At 37.9% G+C, this 15,875-nt stretch overlaps 1 protein-coding gene across 1 annotated transcript in view; it reads left to right on the top strand.

The window, feature by feature from the left end:
- The window catches only part of sipa1l1 (signal-induced proliferation-associated 1 like 1), a 96,599-nt gene that overhangs the window by 47,334 nt on the left and 33,390 nt on the right, over positions 1-15,875 (top strand). Inside the window, exon 3 of the mRNA XM_085372087.1 lies at positions 15,633-15,758. The gene's annotated coding sequence lies outside the window, so the exon portion shown is untranslated. The remainder of the gene's footprint in view (positions 1-15,632; positions 15,759-15,875) is intronic.

The raw sequence follows: 15,875 nt of genomic DNA, 5'->3' as shown, positions 1-15,875 counted from the left end.
ACTGTCTTAATTTTCAAAATGCTGTTTTTCACCAACACTAGGTTGTTTGTCAAATTTCCCCCATTTTAATTAGAATGAAAACAACAGAATTAGAATGAAAACAACAGAATTAGAATAAAAACAACAGAATTAGAATGAAAACAACAGAATTTGAATAAAAACAACAGAATTTGAATAAAAACAACAGAATTTGAATAAAAACAACAGAATTTGAATAAAAACAACAGAATTTGAATAAAAACAACGGAATTAGAATGAAAACAATGGAATTGCAATAAAAAGAACTGAATTAGAATGAAAACAACGGAATTTGAATGAAAACAACGGAATTTGAATGAAAACAACGGAATTTGAATGAAAACAACGGAATTTGAATGAAAACAACGGAATTTTAATGAAAACAACGGAATTAGAATGAAAACAAAAGCATTTGAATGAAAACAACGGAATTAGAATGAAAACAACAGAATTTGAATAAAAAGAGTAGAATTAGAATGGAAACAAAAGCATTTGAATGAAAACAACGGAATTACAATAAAAAGAAGGGAATTAGAATGAAATGAATAGAATTTGAATGAAAACAACGGAATTAGAACAGAACAGAATTTGAATGAAAACAATGGAATTAACATGAAAACGACGGAATTTGAATGAACAGAACAGAATTTGAATCAAAACAATGGAATTTGAATGAAAACAACGGAATTAGAATGTACAGAACAGAGTTTGAATGAAAACAACAGAATTAGAATGAAAACAACAGAATTTGAATAAAAAGAAGGGAATTAGAATGAAATGAATAGAATTTGAATGAAAACAACGGAATTAGAACAGAACAGAATTTGAATGAAAACAATGGAATTTGAATGAAAACAATGGAATTTGAATGAAAACAATGGAATTTGAATGAAAACAATGGAATTTGAATGAAAACAATGGAAGTTGAATGAAAACAATGGAAGTTTAAAACAAACAACAGAATTAGAATGAAAACAATGGAATTTGTTTTAAACTTCCATTGTTTTCATTCAAATTCCATTGTTTTCATTCAAACAACAGAATTAGAATGAAAACAACAGAATTAGAATGAAAACAACAGAATTTGAATAAAAAGAGTAGAATTAGAATGGAAACAAAAGCATTTGAATGAAAACAACGGAATTACAATAAAAAGAAGGGAATTAGAATGAAATGAATAGAATTTGAATGAAAACAACGGAATTAGAACAGAACAGAATTTGAATGAAAACAATGGAATTAACATGAAAACGACGGAATTTGAATGAACAGAACAGAATTTGAATCAAAACAATGGAATTTGAATGAAAACAACGGAATTAGAATGAAAACAACAGAATTTGAATAAAAAGAAGGGAATTAGAATGAAATGAATAGAATTTGAATGAAAACAACGGAATTAGAACAGAACAGAATTTGAATGAAAACAATGGAATTTGAATGAAAACAATGGAATTTGAATGAAAACAATGGAATTTGAATGAAAACAATGGAATTTGAATGAAAACAATGGAATTTGAATGAAAACAATGGAAGTTGAATGAAAACAATGGAAGTTTAAAACAAACAACAGAATTAGAATGAAAACAATGGAATTTGTTTTAAACTTCCATTGTTTTCATTCAAATTCCATTGTTTTCATTCAAACAACAGAATTAGAATGAAAACAACAGAATTAGAATGAAAACAACAGAATTAGAATGAAAACAACAGAATTAGAATGAAAACAACAGAATTAGAATGAAAACAACAGAATTAGAATGAAAACAACAGAATTAGAATGAAAACAACAGAATTAGAATGAAAACAACAGAATTAGAATGAAAACAACAGAATTAGAATGAAAACAACAGAATTAACATGAAAACAACAGAATTAACATGAAAACGACGGAATTTGAATGAAAACAACGGAATTAGAATGTACAGAATTTGAATCAAAACAATGGAATTTGAATGAAAACAACAGAAAACAACAGCATTTGAATGTACAGAACTGCTATCTGCGTTTCTCTCTATCCTCCTCTTTCGGCTTACATGTTTACTACATATAACAAGTACTGGAGAGCGAGCTGCTTTCGTTCTCAGTCCTACTCACTCCTCTCTTACTGCAGTGCTGTTCTAGCTCACTGTTGCCCACGCAGAGCTGCGCCATTTTGGAAATCTGCAGCTCGTTTCTGATGGCTGCAATCCATGGCTCTCTCTCTGTTTTTTAAATAAGTCACCTGTGCTGTGAGGCAGTGGAAAACAAGACGTCCTAATTTACTCAGTAGGCTTGTTTCATATCCAAATGCATGACTTGTCACCAGTTAAACGATCCTCTTGCTTTGCAGAATTGAACCAGAGCAAGCGAGACCATGTTGAGTTGTACTTGCTGCTGAGAAACGTGTAATTATCTACATTTCCGTTTCTGTCCTTTTCTGTCTCCCTCAGTTTCACAGCTATTGTGTACCACAGTTCTCTGATACGTTGGATTGTCTTGTTAAGCAGCAGCTGGGATTTTCTTTGGAACTACGCATGAAAGCGCTTTATATTTTTATAGTTGTTGATTTTGTGGGATTGTTGCTCAATCAAGCCACATAATTTGAATATGACAGTTCTGCCAGTTACCAGTGTTTTTATTTACTTTTTTAGATTAGATGACAGAGACCTAGTTTGTTTTCCTCTCTAACCTACCCTGTTTCTTACAAGTTGCTTCTCTGCTTTTGTCTTCCAGAACTTTTCTCTTCACTCTTTTTATTCTTTTAATTTCTCATCTTTTCTCTTCATATCTCTCCTACATCCTCTTTCACAGCACCCTCTCTTCAGTGCCTTTCTTTATCTCTGTACGGCCCCTCTATCAGCCCCCAGCCACCATGTTAATTACACCACAGTTCTTTTTCTCTATTATTCACCACTCTGCTATTTCTGTCACCCTCACTGCTGTGCCTGCATTTGCTACATCGCCAGCATTTTGCTAGGGTCTGCAGTGGCTGTTGAAATGAGGAGGGGGCGTGTACTGGTGCCCAATTCAACAACAAATGGTTGTTTAGCATCATCTGATTGGCACAGATTAGTGGGCTGTTGGCGGTGGTGTGGAGGTGGCAGTTGCAGAAGACCAGGCAGCTTCATTGCTGCTGTCTGTGCACTGCAGACTGATCTATTTGCCTGGTTTCTTTAAATGGACTTTTGCTGTCAACAACATCAAAACGAGCTGGATTGCTCACATAAAGCCAAATTAAATTCTATTAATGGGTGCATATTTATCTATGCCACCCTCACTACTGAAGTTAGAATGGCTGAGACAAGTTGCAGTGCAGAAAACGACATCTTAAACGCTAAGCAGCCGAACAGTTTGTATTATGATGATGACGACATTTTGTGCATTAATGCCAGAGTTACTGAATGTGGTAAATGTTTATCAGTGCAAGCTACTTCACTCCTTGATTTATTTAGATTAACTAACTTTATTTAATTTCAAGTTCATGTTCAAATATGTAGTTTTGCTAGTATTCAAAGCACTCTCAGATCTTGCAGCTATTGCGTGTACAGTTGCCATCAATCGTAATGCCTTCGGTAGATTTAGTTGCTTATTTTAGGCACTGTAGGGCTATGGTAAATGGATTGGAACCTCTCAGATAGGACCTGAAGTCTGTCTGCGTGTGCCTTCTTCAGTGTTTTACTTATTTATTATCTTTATGTAGACACACTAGACTGAACAAGGTGTGACAGTATGCATTTTGCAGGAAAAAGTGACAGAAATAACTGATTTTCAGGCAATGCAATGAAGAGATTTTTTTTTTTTCTTTAAGTAATTACTTTTGAAGTAATAGTAGATACTGTGGCTCGACATATCACACATCAAATGAAAACAACTCAACTATTTTGATTTAGCAACACAAATTTTTGTAAAATCAGTATATAAAACATGACCGTCTGTGAAAACCGATCAAGCACACAGACAGTATAAAAGATGGTTGTAGCTACTTTGAGGTGGCTGCAGGATTTTTGTCATCACCATCTTACTATTTTGAAACCACATGTAATGAGAAGGCGGCAGGTCTGGCTTTAAAACCACACTCTATTATAAAATCGAATTTGTTTTGTATTCAGTGTGACGCTAAATGTGTGAGTGAGCCCACAAACTCAGCAGGATTAAGCCACAAAGCTTTATAGGCTATGGGATCGCAGGTCTTTTTGCATCCACAGGTATCACCCCCTAGCAGGTTTTTGTCTATGATTAAGCTTTCCAACACTAATTACATTATACTTATACAGGTGGAATTTAATAAATGTATGCATGAATGCATGTATGCATGCATGCATTTTTTTTACATCTGTCTCATGGATTGTTGGGAAGTTGGAAATAAAATTTGAGTAGTTTATTACAGCTCGACCGATATTATTAGGGCTGATATTATCAGCTGACGTATGTAAATAATTTTCAAATATCAGCTGATAAATAAAAATGAAAAATGTAAAGAACTTCTCTCTTGCTTTTGGAACATCATGAACACAACAATCAGCTGGATGCAAACAAAGTTAGGCAGAGCATAAATGTGTAATCTACAGCTTGTTGTTACATTAATATTTATTCAATGATAATAATGTTATTACTATAACAATACCTAATACCTGTATTGCATGTTGCGACAGATCTTACCAATAAAATGTACTTTCAGTGCAAATGTCGAGCTATCTTTGCTGGGTTTGCTGTAATATTATTTAAACTCACATTGAAGGATGCTGTTTTAAGTAAGTCTAACTTGAGTCTAACTTCAGTCATGTATGAATGACCACATATGAAAAGTAAAAAATGCTCATAAGTCAAAGACAAGAGAGGAGTTAAAGTACGAGTCAAGTTGATACACCTAAAAGAAAAGTCACTGTAGCTTGCTACTAACTAACCACCCTTTATCCTCAGAAAAATCATCTCTGCTTGCATGAATAATAGACCAGCATTTCATGAGGGCAATTGGCTTAATGGACCTGATTCATCATAACTTGCATGACCCAGATGCTGTCCTGTGTGATTTAAAGTGCACACGGCGGCAGGGTATTTCTTGGCTTAGAATGGACCTCTGGAGGCTGACTTTGCTCGTAAGCACAAGTGGTCCACATTCGCTAAAGGCATTGACTCTGTTGCCTTATTTGAGAAATATCTTTGAATATTCCTACTATTTCAGATCATTTCATAAACTAAAAATGGATACTATGCTTCAATAAATTTAGCTATAATCAGCAGTTATGGTCATGAGTGCGCATGCGCCATTAGCGTGCTGCCTGCTGTAACCCCTAATTTCCCTCGGGATGAATAAAGTATTCTGATTCTGATTCTGATATAGAGTTGGTGACTTACCTGACTTGTCTTTGTGCTAAAACCCCCATTTGGTACCTCACCAAAATTCCTGACTGTCCAAGAGCATAGTTGGTTTCTGATGTTTAGTTGTGGGACAAATACAAACATGTATACACATGCTTTCATGCAGGGGATGTAGGAAAGCTCTGAGTGTTGCTTTCAAGGCATGTTAATGACCTCAGGACAGTGTTTAGAGAATCTGGTCAGGATGCGGTCTTAACTTATTCTTTCTCACATGCAGTATTCTGCTTCTGAGGAATTCTCAAGTGAAATATTGTTTTTGGCATAGATGATGGTGAAGCCTGGGTAAATGGCACAATTGGGCATTACAAGGTTATTTGCACTAGGAAGCTAGTAGGATGTAGACAGTTTACTATCTGATCAAAGCATAAGTGGCACTTAAGTCAGTTTCTCCTAAGTAACCTAAGTAGTTAAGGTGTTGCTCTCTCCTAATTAATCTGTTAAAAGCTTAATTATACAGTGTGCTACATGTGGTACTTGAAAACCACATTGTATTAACCAATACTGTAAATCTACTGTGAATCTTTTTGATGTATGGCATTCAGAGCCAGTAAATAACACACTCAAGTACCAGCATAATAGATAAAAACAATCTGAATCTCTGATCTGTGATGATGTGCAACATTCTCTGAGTTTCCACCAGATACGTTGTTATTCTTCCAGTGACTTTTGTACAATAAGATAGAATTTTCACCCAGGCAACCCAGTATGTCAGACCTTTCTGTTAATGTATCCACCCGCCATAATGTAACTGTGAAAATACATTAGTGATTCGCTTGGTTCTTTCTCTGCTGATGACAGAAAGGCAGAGGTTGGTGAGTAAGTTGAGCTACGCCACAAGGAGAGCCCTTAATGATGATTAATGCTGTTCACACGCAGCCGGCTATAATGAGTAAACACAAGTACATGGAAATCGGGTAAACAACTGAAGGTGAGAGTAGTTTTAAAAACGGTAAAGTCATGAAATCCAGAGAATTGGGGGGGGAAGCTGTAAAATTCTGTGATAACTTTGTCTTCTCTTTCTTTTACCAACAGCTGATAGAAGCTCTAAAAGGTATAAAGGACCTTGTGGCTATGCTTTGTATTCTTGGATCCATGCAAACTACAGAAACCTAAATAATAGTAGTAGTATCCAGGCGGAGAATGAACCATGGCCTTACTAACATTGTTTCTCACACATGCACCAGAAAAACAGGAGATTCCTTCTGTATTTACTGTTCGCATGTTTTTTTCCTTGCACATTTTGCTTTGCTTGGACATTTCTGTGTTGTAAAAACAAACTCACCATCTAATTCAGGCCAGAGCAAACAAGCTATAGGTGTGAAAATTCCCAAGTCTCATTGTAAATTTGGGGAGAGGCAGCAGTTTCACAGGGAGCAACTCGCATGCACTAACATGCACGCATGGCCAAAACTTTAGAACAGTAAAGTGAAGATTACAACACACAGTGCAGGAGGTGTGGCTTTGCTAAGGACACCATTACTCCAATGGCCTCATAAGAACTGAGTGCAAAATTGAATGAAATTGAGTAAATCTGTTCAATGAAATGGTGGCGCAGTCGCCAGAGGCAGGTATACTGGTGCCTTAACACCTGTGCTATCTACCAAAGTCATTTTTATCTGTGTTAAAAAATAAAGCTCATAGATACCTAGTACCTGAGCAGAATGCATATATTCCAGCATTAAAGTGACTGCCCATTGCTGTAACTATTGCTAACATACACACACAGACCCTCTCTCATCACTCAAATCTCAATGCTGCTCTCCGCCTTCCACTGTTATTCTGTGGTAGCTGGGGAAGTGGAAGCGCTGTAGAATAAACTATAAGAATACCTTCAGAGCTCTCAAAAGTCCCCTCTTACATTTTAGTGAGCAAGAGAGGAGACCCCAAGCTCACCACCAAGCTCTGCAGAGGGAGGAAAGAAAAAAATCTGCAAACCACGTTCATCTTTCCACACAATTACAATTTCAGTTTGAAAGGCTCTGAGCAGAAACTCCAACACTTTGGACTGCCTGCTGCCTGGCAGCTTTCAAAGAGAATGTTTGATTTTATTATTTATTTTTTTCTCCTTATCTTCTCTGTGTCTTGGCCTAGCATTTCCTCATCTATGCTCAGACAAGCTGAGATGAAAAGCTGTTTACCTTTCAAACAGCTCTATAGTATTCAAAAGTGCTGTAGGTCATGACTGTTACTGTGTGACAAGCACACATTTCGTTGTTTAGGGGACATCATTTATGCAGAACTCTTATTGTTGACATGTTTGTGATTTCTGAGAACACTTAAAACCATCAGTGCTACTTTTTAAAATGTCTCTTTATATACTTTTGAACTGCTGAAGTCTTCAGGAAGTTTCAAAATATTCAAAAAGCAATATCTCTTTGAATTTACGCTCAGTAGGTTTTCCCCATTATATACTGCAAGTCCAGAAGCCTGCAGCTTGAAGCTTTGGCTTAGAAACTGTTTCTGCTTTGAGCCTGTGAAAACCATTGAGACATAACGTAGTATGCGTTGTCAGGACGTAGAAAAACATGACGTGACTTGACCTGACTCACCAGTTGGTGTAGTAATGATGTCTGTCTGGGGAAACAGGTGTGCAATTGTCAAATATCTACTAACAGAAAAACATCACAGTTAGAGAGTTATGCTTCTTTTTTCTTCTCCTATTTTTCTTTTATGGTTTTCTTAAATCTTCTGCCTCCACACTTCTGTCTGGTCTCTGATTGGAAGGTACTTAGAGTATCTTTGCTAAACACAGGTTTGGGAAAACTATCCATTTTCTTCTACACAATACAGGTTGATTAAAGAATGGAGACTATCAATTTTCTTTGTACCTTTCTGAAAATACTAATTGAATGGATTGAAGAAACAAATCGTAGCGTTTCTCTGCACCTGATCTGCTCACATGCACACACATACCATACCATTCACACTCAATGCACTTATTCCTAAACTTTATGCGCCGCCTCTTTAACGGTCTCTTTTCATGGTGCAGAACTAGCCTCCATCAGTCAGTGAGAACTCATCTGCTCTGTAATATTCAGGTGCATGACTCACTGTGCACTGAAGCATATTAATAGTCTCACAGTGACAGTCACCGGCACACCTGGACTGCTTAATGGCAACTTTAGACTGGCAGAAACATTAAAAAAAAAAAAATAATAATAATATTTAATACTCCATAGTTTTATTTATTCTTCATCAGTGTTTTTGCTAATACATTATTTTACTATACTAACTAGCCCAGTTAAATATTAACATCTACACTGATTTGCCACTTTGTTAGGTACATCTTGCTGTTACCAGGTAGGCCCCCCTTTAAGAACTGCCTTATTTCTTCAGGGCATAGATTCAGAAAGGGGCTGGAGACATTTGAGTCCATAATCATATGACGGCATCGTACAGCTGTTCAATGTCACATTCAAGAAAGCAGTTTGAGATGATCTGAGCTTTGTGACGTGATGCGTTATCCTCCTGGAAGCAGCCATCAGAAGATGGGTGCAGTAGTCATAAAGTGACAGAAGCAGTCAGCCATTCTTCTCTGGCATCAACAAAGCATTTTGACTCAGAACTTCATCTCACATTTTCTCTTTTTTAGGCCATTCTCTGGCGAGAGACCTAGGAGATGGCTGTGTGGGGAGTTTCTGAAATACTCAGACCAACAAAGACAGGCACAAACAGCCATGCGACATTCCAAGTTATTTAAATCGCCTTTCTTCCTCATTCTGATGCTTGGTTCGAACTGTTCCTAAATGCACTGGGTTAGTGCCATGTGATTGGCTGATTAGATATTTGTGTAAAACAAGCAGTTTAAGAGTGTAAGAAGCGAAGTTACCACTGAGTGTAGACACTCGTAGTAACACTTTAACTTACATCCTATAGTTAGAACACATCAGCTGTGGTGATCATTACCATTTTTTTTTAACATGCACCGCTGAAAAAATGACAAATGTGTCTAATGGTTTTCATCTGATGTCACACATAGCTGACGTGTTCCAATTACAAAACTCAAGTTGCAGTATTACTTCAATGAGAAGTTTCATGTTGGTTTATTTTTATTGAATGACAGAAAACTACACTCATCAGCCACTTCACCATATAAAAGGAAGTGTGTATATGTGTGGGAGTGAATGCAACAAACCATCTGTTCTAGACGTGACGTTTGTACCCACAATAATTGGTAGAGCATTACATAATTCTTTGCAGGAAATGTTCGGGGGAATTACAAACCATATCATCTCTTACTGGTAATGAGGTCACACTGAAGTCGCTGTTAAGTGATTACTTATTCAGACAATTACACTAACTCCAGGTTGAAATCCTCATGGAAACTTTTATTGGAATGATGTGGAGCGTTTACTTGGAAAGGGCCGTAACTGCCAGTCGCCAAACATTGACTGCTTAATTCAAGATAAATTAATGGGTTACAACAAAGGGGTTTCCACATTCTGAATGTTACTTTAAAGCAGAAATGTTTTCTTGTAGCAGAACACAGGAATATTTAAAGGGTGCACCCAGTGATAACAAGCAGCCAACGCCCCTGTTCATGGTTTTGTTGCCTCAGAGGTTTTGAGCCAGAGGAAAAGGAAAATCACCAGAATTACAGAATTATAATCATTTCTTGTCTTTTTTAAAAAAAAACCATGTTATTAGCTCATTGTACCTCTGTACATAGTCATCCCCACAGCCATTCTGAGCCAAAACAAACCCTGCTTTTTTTTCTTTTTTTTTTAATGGTAATGATGTCAGTTATACAATGCTAATGCCAGTTATACTATTTCTTTTATAAATGGTAATGATTGTTTAACAGTGCTAACAAATTGCCTCACAGCAAGAAGGTCCTGGGTTCAAATCCATCATCTGACTGGGGCTTTTCTGTGTGGACTTTGTGTGTTTTCCCCGTTTCTGCACGGGTTCTCTCTGGGTACTCCGGCTTCTCTCCTCAGTCCAAAGAAATTAAGTTAGTGGGGTTAGGTTTATTGGTGATTCTAAAATGGCCAGGTTGTACCCCGCCTCTCGCCCTATGATATCTGATTTATTATAATACATAGTAAATCTGCAGTATCAGAATCAGAATCAGAATCAGAATACTTTATTGATCCCTGGGGGAAATTATTTTTTGTTACAGTGCTCCATTTTAAACCAACATTAAGACAAGACAGACAATACGCTAACTAAGAATAGTACAATATATACACATACATACATACATACATACATACATACATACATACATACATAAGTCACTTATAAATAAATATTTGGAAAAGAAACATGTGTAGCTGTAGCAGCAAACAGTGTGTTAAGTGGATGCGTTGTACATGGAGATGGCCACAGGCAGGAATGATTTCCTGTGTCGTTCAGTGGTGCTTTTCGGTAATCTCAGTCTCTCACTGAACGTGCTCCTGTGACTGACCAGCATGTCATGGAGTGGGTGGGAGGTGTTATCCAACATTGTCTTTATCTTGGACAGCATCCGCCTCTCCGACACCACCTTGAGGGAGTCCAGCTCCATCCCCACAACATTGCTGGCCTTACGGATCAGTTTATTAAGTCTGTTGGCATCTGCGACCCTCAGCCTGCTCCCCCAGCATGCAACAGCATAGAGGATCGCACTGGCCACCACAGACTCATAGAAAATCCTCAGCATTTTCTGGCAGATGTTGAAGGACCTCAGTCGCCTCAAAAAATAGAGACGACTCTGGCCCTTCCTGTAAAGTGCTGTGGTGTTTTTAGCCCAGTCCAGTTTATTGTCAATGTGTACTCCAAGGTATTTATAGTCCTCCACAATGTCAACACTGACCCCCTGAATTGAAACAGGGGTCAAGTGTTTCCTGGTCTTCCTGAAGTCCACGATCAGTTCCTTGGTCTTTGCCACGTTGAGCTGCAGATGATTCTGCTCACACCACGTGACAAAGGAGTCGACCACAGCCCGGTACTCTGTCTCATCATCCCTGCTGATGCATCCAACCACCGCAGAGTCATCAGAAAACTTCTGAAGATGGCAGGTCTCTGTGCAGTGGCTGAAGTCTGTGGTGTAGAGGGTGAAGAGGAAGGGGGAGAGGACAGTCCCTTGTGGTGCCCCTGTGTTGCTGATCACCTTGTCAGACACACACTGTGGGAGACGTACATATTGTGGTCTTCCTGTCAGGTAATCAACAATCCAGGACACCAGAGAAGCATCCACCTGCATCGCTGCTAACTTATCACCCAGGAGGGTCGGCCTGATGGTGTTGAAAAGTCAAAAAACATGACCCTCACAGTGCTCGCCGGCTGGTCCAGATGGGTGTAGACACGATTGAGCAGGTAGATGATGGCGTCCTCAGTTCCGAGACGAGGCTGATAAGCGAACTGAAGGGGATCCAGATGTGGTCTTACTATGGGTCGCAGCTGGTCCAGGATGAGCCTTTCCAGGGTCTTCATGATGTGGGAGGTCAATGCCACGGGCCTGTAATCCTGGGGGCCACTGGGACGTGGCGTCTTTGGTACAGGGACGAGGCATGATGTCTTCCACATCACCGGGACCCTCTGCAGACTCAGACTCAGCATAAACAGTTTATGAAAGACAGTTTATGAAAGTATTGCAGTTAGTTTACATTTTTCCAAGTACGTCTCGACACATTTATATGTCTGTATGTACAACAAAGTACTAGCCATTGTAATGATTCCTACTATGGAAATTTACAGTGACTAAGCTGTAAGACATCTGCAAATGCACAACAGTCAAATTAAAAATCATGTTTTTGTTTTTTTCAATTTTATTTTTGGGTTCGTTTTTTTGTGTGCAAAATTCCCACTGTAGAGAATTGAACTTGCTCTCGTGTAAATCTCTAGATTTTTATCTTTTCAATCAAGTGCTTGATATGATATTACACATCCGCTTTCACTGTGTGATAATGTGCTTGGGGTCCCAGCCACTATCATTTGTAAGAAGTAAATAAGTCCCTCTGTTGACAGTTTCCTGCCAGCTGGGCCAACAGATAACATCAGCAGCCATTACATTCACTGGGCCAAGGATGCTGCGCATTTACCTCAGGAATCGACCTCATTTAGACACTGCTAAAGGTTACTGAGTATCTGTCAGTATAATTGGTCCTCAGTGGCTGCATAGATGCGTGCAACGCCACATTCATTCATTTTGAATTGCCAGTCTTCCAGCCAAGCATACAGTTTAATCCTCTTCCTGTTTGCTCAGTTCTGAAACTCTTTCACTGTTTTTTTTTTTTTCTCCACGTACTATCCAACTCATTTTTTTTATTTATTTATTTATTTTATTAAAAGTACTACGCAATCCTCTGTGGAATAAGTGAAGGGCACTCTGCAGCTAGTTATTCGGGATACAGTTTTTGAGTGGTAGTATCTTGGAGACGACACTGGTTCATAGCAGACTTTGTGGAACGGGAGGTAAAAACAAATGTGCTGTTTTTGATGGTGATAGCTGATGTGACAGTGCTGATTTGAATGATTGAATATGTTCAAAATACCAGCATGTGTGCTTTGTTTTTACCTCTGCACAGCCAAATGGATAATGGGACTATTTACCCAGGATATGTTCTGCAGAAATGATCAAAAATAAGCAGGAGTGTGGTGGAGAACTATTCATAATCAGATTTTGTGTAACAACAGAACATGTAAAACAGTTGTCAACAAGATTTGTATATAAATGAGAAAATTATAAAAAATATTTTTAGCCTAATATCAACCCAGCGGATTTTGTGCAAATTAAGCAGCTTGTGGATTAGAACATCCACTTGTTCTCTTGTTTGCATTAATTTGGATAAGAAATTGAAATTTGTTCTTATTTGGTAGAAGAAGCCTGTTATGATTAGCTTCAAGGTCAGTAATGTTATCAACTTGTATCCACATACTTTTGTAATGAGCCTCAGGATTGGGTGTTATTGTGCAAGCAGTGTCCTCATTCACAAGGGCCTATCAGTCAGACAGTCTACAACAGAAGCGAGAGATCTCCTATTTTGGAATGACAATTGAAGTACTGCAGGGATTACTGTACTGCAAACAGAGCCGCAATGGCCAGTTTATTCTGTAATAGGACCAAAATGTGTCTGAATATTGGGAAACAGTCTTACAGTTACTCAGCCCCTTCTTCTGCTTTGGTTAATGGGAGAATATCTGTTCATTTGAGTTTAATTAAAGGAGCCTCGAGTGGGGAAAAAGTTGAACCAATCGATGTTGGTCTACAGTGGGTTGAAAGTATGCCAGCGTCGTACTGATTTTTGATATTTCCAATGAAGTAAAAAGTTTGACAAGCTTTTGCTGGCATAGAAGAAAATCGCTCGCAGGAGGTTCATCTATATTCATGTTCTTTCAGTTTCACAGTTCGCTCTCTTTTGAGACATTTGAAACTGTTTATAAAGCACCCAAGATGATTGTATATCTGTTCTACTAATGAGTTTCTGGAAAAAATGAATAAAAATAAAACGCGGTGATTTGCAAATCATTGTAACCCCCTTTGAAAACAGTTGTACTAATGCACCAATGGAGACAAGAAAATTGAGAATTGTTTTTTTCTTTTTCTTTTTTTGTCCCAAAACAATCTGCAGAAAATAGAGAGGCCTCTTTAGGAAATCCAAAATGTTCCCTTAGTGTTTGGCTCCTCATTATGTGTGTAAGGGAAATAGATACTTGTGCTCAAACACACATATGCTTAAGTGAAATGAAAGAGAATTTGGTGTTCAGTGAGCATTGGGAAACTGAGCAGATTCTGTAGTGCACCATAGATCTTTTTCAGATCAGAGTTAGGTTACAGATGATATTAAAAAGATCTTAATTTCTACTTGGAGCTGAACCACGTAGATGGTTTCCGTTTTAAAGACATGGAGAAATTTGTGACATAACCATGAATCATGTTAGCGATCCACAGTGTTTGTTCCACTTACATTAAAGATTACACTCAAAACGCTCAACAACTCTGTTACACCTATTGTTGTGGTTTTCCCAGTTAATCCACAAACCAAGAAAAGGTAATTTCATGAAAACTGCTCACAGCGAGTTCTGTGTGAAGCGATCAATACCCACTCTTCTTTCTCTCACGCGCACACACACTTACTAAAACATGCACCGTACAAAACTCTGTATCACCATGGTGATTCAGAATGTGGTCTGAAAGGGAGAAGTGGTGCATTATTATGGACCCACCAGTAGACGAGCACATACTGGTCCTTGTTAAACTTGTGAATAGTGCTGTAAAGCAATTACTGCCACATTGTGTTTGACTGACTAAATGAGCTGCCCATCCTTACTGTGGCATCCTGTGAGGGTTTTTTTTTTTCCTGCTGTATTACTTTAATCTCCATCCTTAAGGTACTTAAGTGGCTCTAGTTATCTAATAGATATTTTGTTAACCTAATAATGTCTAGTAGAGTACTTTTGCATGATCCACATTTAAAAAAAAAAACAAACTGTTTACTTGCCTTGCACTGCAACTTGGTCCAGCACCCAAGTTCATTCATTTTGCCAAACAATCTAACTTTACCTAACTTTGTCCTGATTGCCTGCCACTATCAATGAGCCAGAGCTCTGCGGTGGACATGGCCATATTAATCCTGCTGATCTATAACATAATGAGTATACAAGAGAAGGAAAAAAACTGTCTGAAGTAAGAGGAGTTTACTTTAGAGCAGGCTGAAGCTTAAGCTTTTTTTTTAAAATGTTTTTAATATTTGTCATGTTAATATTGGGCATCCACAATTGCATAAAGAGAAAGGGGAAAAAAATATTTTAAAGATATTTTTAAATATAGCATTTTTTTTAAAGACTTTTGCTGTTGAATACCCTGCTAGTTTTAGAACACATTGAAAAGTCTAAGCTAAGAAGCTCCAATTTTGGAAAAAGGGTTTTGCTGGTTAATGTACTCTAAAGAGCCTGAGGAGACTTCATTCTCAACTTTACAGGCTGTGAGATACTCCCTATGACTAGATAGCAGACTGAGCTTGATGTGTAAAATTACTAGGCTCTCACGTAGCTGTTAATTAAATAACAGGGGATCTAATCTTTGACAATGCAGTAAAAATGGATAGACTCTAAACCCTAGAGTATATTCTGTATGCTGTATATGAGGATCTCAAAATTTCACAAAAATACCATAGTTTCCTATTTCTTTACTACTGCAGTAGAGTATCTGAAAGAAATGTAATACTAAAGAGTATGTAGCACTGAATGTAATTTGCCTTGTAATCTGACTTGTCTTCGGTTTCCTTCTGTCTTTGCTTTCTGTTTTCTCTCTCTACTGTTCTTCTCAGTTGCCGAGTTCCAGATAGAAAGAGTCCCCTGTCACCTGATTCCTAAGCAGACTGCTTGTAAGAGTCTTCAACAATAAAAGTTGGCCATCAACTAATTTCTCTTCATCAAGACTCACTACTGTAGAGGTACAAAATACCCCCCCCCCCCCCCCCCCTTTTTTTTTTTTTAATGCTTAAAATCATTAGCGCCATTTATCCTTCTAGATTGTCTTCGTGTAAGCTGACCATTGGGCATATCGTCTC

This window comes from Diplotaxodon limnothrissa, linkage group LG15, assembly GCF_057381915.1.
Source record: "Diplotaxodon limnothrissa isolate DT_005_m linkage group LG15, D_limnothrissa_male_GT1.1, whole genome shotgun sequence".
Lineage (NCBI taxonomy): Eukaryota > Metazoa > Chordata > Actinopteri > Cichliformes > Cichlidae > Diplotaxodon > Diplotaxodon limnothrissa.
This window is presented reverse-complemented; position numbering and strand designations above follow the sequence as displayed.